Below are 6,173 nucleotides of genomic sequence, written 5' to 3'. Positions count from 1 at the left end.
AATTTTTTAGCTGTGTTTTCATAATTGTGCAGTGTAATCTTGACTTAATTAGCAAATGCATACATGTTTGAAATTAGGAATCGTATTGCTAGTTTTTCTCTCCATAACTTTTGTTAATTATAATCAACATGTTGGAACGGTGTTGCAAGTGAATCATTATTAGATTTTGACCTAACAATGATCTCAGATTTTTTTCAGATTGAAAATGGTATAGAAGTGAGCATCGAGTCTTAAAGTTGAAAATGAACACCATGCTTGTTGTCTAAGAACCACAATTGATGAATACAAGCTGACTGCCACTGATGCATTAATTTGGGTCAGTTGGAGGTTAACTGTCAAAGAAATTGCTAAGACCTTAAAATAAGTATTAGCAATGCGAAAACATTAGTTACAGATTATTTTAAGTTGAACATGAGATGGGTTTGCATCTTTTCATGCCTGAACACAAAGAAGATTAGTTGCAGTCACAGAACTTCTGCAGCATCATAAAAATTGATGGAAATAAGTTTTTGGACTTGGGATAAACATAAGTGCATTGCAGAATGAAAGTGTTTTTTTTTTTTTTTTTTTTTTTTTTTTTTTTTTCCCATTGCATGCTTATTTAGTATTCGAGTCTAATGAGCTTATTGACACTGAAAAAAATTAAACAACATATAGTCAAAAGACTTTTATTCTTTTAGAATTAAGAAGCTTTCATGCTGCTGGAACAGTTTTATTCTAATGGCAGATAATTACATAAAGCAACGTGTAAGACATTCCATTGTATTCATTAAATAAAATTCAATAATTTCCTGTTTGTATATGATCATTACATATGAATCCTACTCTGAAGCCTGGATTAATAAAGGTTTCAAAAAAAGGGGGGACAAACATATTTTTATTTCTTCCGAGCTCATTACTCACTTTTCATTAAATTTAAAATTATATTCCTCGATTTAGGAGGTCATCAGGAGTTCCTAGTCAAGAGAATTTAGGAGTTTTAATAATGTGAGGATCATCTTTTGTATTAGCTGAAAAATTCATAATTTTACTTTCTGAGTGGGATATAATACTTCTTCTTTCGTCAGCACATGGTGAATAAAATGTGTTTTCTCCATGCTGTACTAAATGCTGCAAACCGCATCCATAGCTGCTAAGTTATGGATGCCAATTCTTCCATTTTTTTAATTTTTTTTTCTTCAAAAATGATATTTCAACAATAAAACAAAATCTGTTCATTATTAAATAATGATGCTTAAATTGTGCAAATTTCCTTCACCCATCTTTAGTGATATTCAACATATTTTTCCGTACTAAATTTTATTTCATCTGAGTTATATCGTTGACATTTGTAAAATTGCCTGCCTCTCATGTGATTGGGGGAACCTACTGTTATACCAAAGGCTCGAGTTGGAATCCCAAAGAGGGCATGCCTGTAATTTTCCATTCATTGGAGGTAACAGTGGCCCATTACTAGGTGCTTTCGTAATAAAGTGGCCACCACTTCCAATCTTAGTTGTGGCCAATGGGGGGGGGGAACAAAAAAATTGTAAAATATAATCTGAATATTCAACCAAATGTTTAATTATTAAATATTTGTATTTAATTTTGTTACAGATTGTTATTTATTAACCAAATGTTTTATTATTAAATATTTGTATTTAATTAGGTGCTTTCATAATAAAGTGGCCACCACTTCTGATCGTAATAGTGGCCAATGAAGGTTTAAAAAAAAAAGTTAAATTTAATCTAAATATTTAACTAAATGTTTAATTATTAAATATTTATATTTAATTTTGTTATAAATAATTGAATGAACTGAATCATGTTTTGTAAAAAAAATTTAAATCAATTGTGAGTTCCTTTAAAATGGTGCCACTGCGTGTGAAAACCTCTCAGAAACTCCCTTATTGTGTGGGTGAACCTCCCAGTTTTTTATATTTCAAGGTTGGCAGCTATGTCTGTGATTTCAGTTCATGCTCATTTTTCACTGATCAATGTACCAAGTGGGGCTGCCAGTATCTTAAGGATATTTATGCGAACTATAATGAGATTTAACTCTTTTAATTTTGAAATTGTCTCTACCCCCTTGTAATTTTTTTAATTTTATTTGTTTATTTTCCAGAGTTTAGATTAAGTTTCTTCCCGTCATCCAAGTGCAAGTTCTTCATAGTGGGAATTGAAAAGTTCTGTAGTGTGTTCAGTAACAACTTCCTTGCTCTCTTTCCATCATTACCTAAGAGCTCCATTTATTAACAGAGAAATAAGATTGTATTTTCTGTGGAGCGCAAAAATGTGGTGCATTCTTCTACATCCAAACTGCGCACAAAAATTCTTCTAAGAATGCCTTAACAAACTTGCAGTATGACCTTTGGCTATTTATACAGTTAGCTACCAATATCTGGAAGTTATAGTCACCTAGGGCAGATATGCATACCTCACATCATGATTTCATAGACTTTACCAAAATGTTGATCAAGTATAGTAGAATTGCACGCCACTCATCTAAAGTGCACTTTTCAGCTCCTGGAGGATCCAGGGAGGAATTTGGCATTCTGAAATTTGGTGCCCTAAGGCATCCCATGCATGCTCAGTTGGGTGAGTAAGGTGGCCAGTCCATTTGAGTGGTATCTTCTATTCCATTGCCATCCGTTTGCAAAAACTCTTAAGGCAACAGCACTCCTAAACAGTCTTAACTTGGGGTTCCATTACTTCACATATCTCTCTGAGTAGTTACAGAACTTCCTTGAAAGTTGCATAGCTCAGTACGCCCATTTGTCATAATTCCTTCCCAAATATCCTGGATATGTCACATACATCCTGGATATGTCACATACAAGAGAAGACAAGTTGCATGTTCCTTCCTCTCTCCAGATCAAAACATATCTAGAATCATTGTTCAGACTATATCTGGACTCGTAAGTAAACAATACTCTGTCCCACTTGTCTTGGCTCCATTGAACATGACAATGGAACCAGTTTAAATGGGCCACTTTAGAAGCTGGAGTGAGTGGTGCACAAAATATTGGTTTCCTCTCAAACAGTCTAACCTCGTTAAGCCTTTGGGCAGCAGTAGAACAGCTAATTCAAGTTCTTGTTCTGGATGTCTAAAGCCAAATCTTTTGTAGTCGCTTCTCAGTTTCCTTGGCCCAATAATGACAGAAGACACCTTTCTGACGCAGTTGTTGCTCTTGGTCCTCCTTGATCAGGCTGTCTATCAACTGATCCAGTGTTTAAGCGGCTCCAAACTCTTGATATGACACTTTGAGTGATATTCAAATCTTGGACAACCTCCATTTGTGTTTGACTCCCTCGATTCTACCAATTATTCGCCACTTTTGAACTTCATTTAAATGATGCCGTTGAGCCATAACTACTGAATGCTGAATACTCTTCAAAACCACATTCAATTTAAACAACACTACAGACAGGACTTCCAGCTGACACTACAGACAATTTTGTGTTCAATTATATTTCATCAACATAAATAACTACAGCATTGGGTATTAGTTGCAACATTAACGTAGTGAGCCTATTTTTTCTCATTATCCTTTAATTTTGATGACCAGTGTAAATAAATATGTGGGAAAAGATTCCGAATTCTATTAATAAAATTTTACTAAAATACAAACTAACAAGATTTAATTTATTTCACTCTTTTTATATAGAAATAATTCTGGCTGCTATTATTTAATAGAAATTTATCTAATAAAGAGTTTAAGTTTACATATAAAGCTACATGCTGTCTATCTTGGGTTTATGATCTGTAGCTTTTGCAAGGCTATGCTGACAGTATAGCTTTTCAGAAAAAAATAATTAAATCTTTGATTTTTATTATTTTGAATTTTAAACAGTTTTATGCTTAACAAATACTAAAACATGAAAATATGTACATATTATTGCCAGCTACAAGTTTGTTAATGTTTTTTAAATAAAAACTTCTGATAATAGAAGGCAGAAATGAACAATTTATCATAAAGATTCACAACACACGCCACGATAAATAGTTTGAGGAGAATGCAGATATTACTCGATTCCTCCTCAGCACACAAGAACTATCATCAATTCTCAAAAATTACTCTCAGAGTAAACCAAACCAAACCAGTTTAGCTAACTGCTAAATCTTGCAGATATCCACCACTGAATTCAGTAGCTTTCCGGCGTGTATTTGTATACTGTAGCATGAACTGTGGAAGGATCGGTAGTGGGGTTGCTTTTTTTTTTTTTTTTCCCGGAATTTTCAGAATTGTTACCCCCATATTCTTTGTTCGATTCAAGCTATTTATACAATTCCAGCTTTGTTGCTCCCAGGATGGAAAGATTACAATTCTGTGTAAGAGAAAAATACGTAAACACAAAACATGTTGCTATAAATTCTGTTAAACGCAAACCTTAAAAGTATCGTCCTAAAAGCAAGAAATAATAATAAAATACAGAAGAATTTTATATCTAGAACAGTATTGAAGAATATGAATATAAGTTACAATTCTCACAAGGTTAATAAAAGAAGGTGTGTTGGCTGTCATTCCTCTCTCCTTTTTGGGTGTCACCACGGGTAGGAATGGTCTTTTCTCTTGGTAATCGTATGTTTTTGGATCAGTCTTTTTCTTATTTTTATTTTTTAATGGATAATATTAGTATAAGATTCTTCAGAGTGACAATATCTGAGATTAACTAGCACAAAAGTGTAAAAATTTCTTTAAAACAGTAAGTATTTAATTTTTTTTTTTTTTTTTTTTTTTTTTTAAGTGGATTATTGCAGCTTAAAATTTTAATTAAGGAGCATAATCTTGAAGAACGAATGTTTTTTCTGTAACCTTAAAAGCAAGCTGAAAGCTTTATAATGAAACTGACTATCTGTCAGTGCTACACATGCAAGACTTATGAAGTCTTTGCTCAGCAATGCAAGTTTAAAATATGCTCATTATTCATCAATGGAAATCTGAAGAATAATTTTGTGAAATTAAATATAAAGGCCCTTCAAAAAATTAAATCGATTTATGTTATATATAGAAAAGCTATAACTTTATTTTTCTGAATAGAGTTGTTTTCTTTGGATACATAAAATATTGTTGCTTTTCATGCGAGCGCAATAGTTGGGGCAGAAACATACATTGTAAAAAATTCTATTTGAAAAGGAAGATGTTACTTCTAGGGATTAATAAAATATTGTCAGAGTGCTTAGTATGCTTTCATCTTCGATGTCTTAAGAATTGGTTTTATGTAAAAGTTGGTAACATACTGAACAAGAAGAAAAGAAATTTCATTTTCTAAAAACAGTTCTCAAAAGTTAAAGAGGTCAAAACAAAGGAAGTAGCTTTTATTGATTCTCAAAGAATTAACCAGTGATCCTGAATATTTAAGTTACATTTATGAAAACTAAAAGTGATTTGTGGAAATCCTTTAAATGGTGATTAGAATGCAGAAAATTGTAGAGAACGAATTGATGAGACTATGTTGCTTAAAATGTATGGAAGAGGTAAATCAGATATGCATAAATAGAGATATAAAACAACATTATATGGATGTAGATTTTATATAAAATCAAAAGAAAAGTATGTTATGGTGATTTAAAAAATGTGACTTTTTTCACAATCCCCAGAATATGGTGGCACAAGTAATGACTCGCATTCCGGTAGAGGAAGAATAACATTGTTTTACATTAGCTATAAGTCACATGATCCCTCCATTCCATTCCATTTTCTACTATATACTGGTCGTAGCCTGCGTAGATTTGCAGGTTTTTGCCAGTTGTCAGTTAAGTGAACCTGAAAATAAAAACATGAAGAAGTTCAGAGGACAGGATATGAAGTGTGTCATGATCCCTGAAGCCGTTTACATTGTTTAAATTAGATATACGTAAGTCACATTATCTCTGAGGTCATCGGAATGTATTTTACAAGTTGCTAAATATATTATAAACATTTTTTCAGCGTCCAGAATATAACAAATCATTTGAGTCAAATGACTCATGAACAGTATCATTCGGCTACGCAATTATTTTAAAACAATTGCGCAATTTCTATCATGAACTTAATTAATATAATATTAGAAAAAACGTTGATTTTCTAGTGACTGTAGTCAGTTGTATTCAAAAGAAATTCGAAAGGTTTAGTCATTTAATATCCGATACAGAAAATTATAATTCCTAAGCAAAACAAATACGCGTACATTCTGAAGTGAATGACCTTCAT

Source organism: Stegodyphus dumicola, chromosome 7 (assembly GCF_044657685.1).
Source record: "Stegodyphus dumicola isolate Sdum_Otavi_A_Nest chromosome 7, ASM4465768v1".
NCBI classification, from domain to species: domain Eukaryota; kingdom Metazoa; phylum Arthropoda; class Arachnida; order Araneae; family Eresidae; genus Stegodyphus; species Stegodyphus dumicola.
This window is presented reverse-complemented; position numbering follows the sequence as displayed.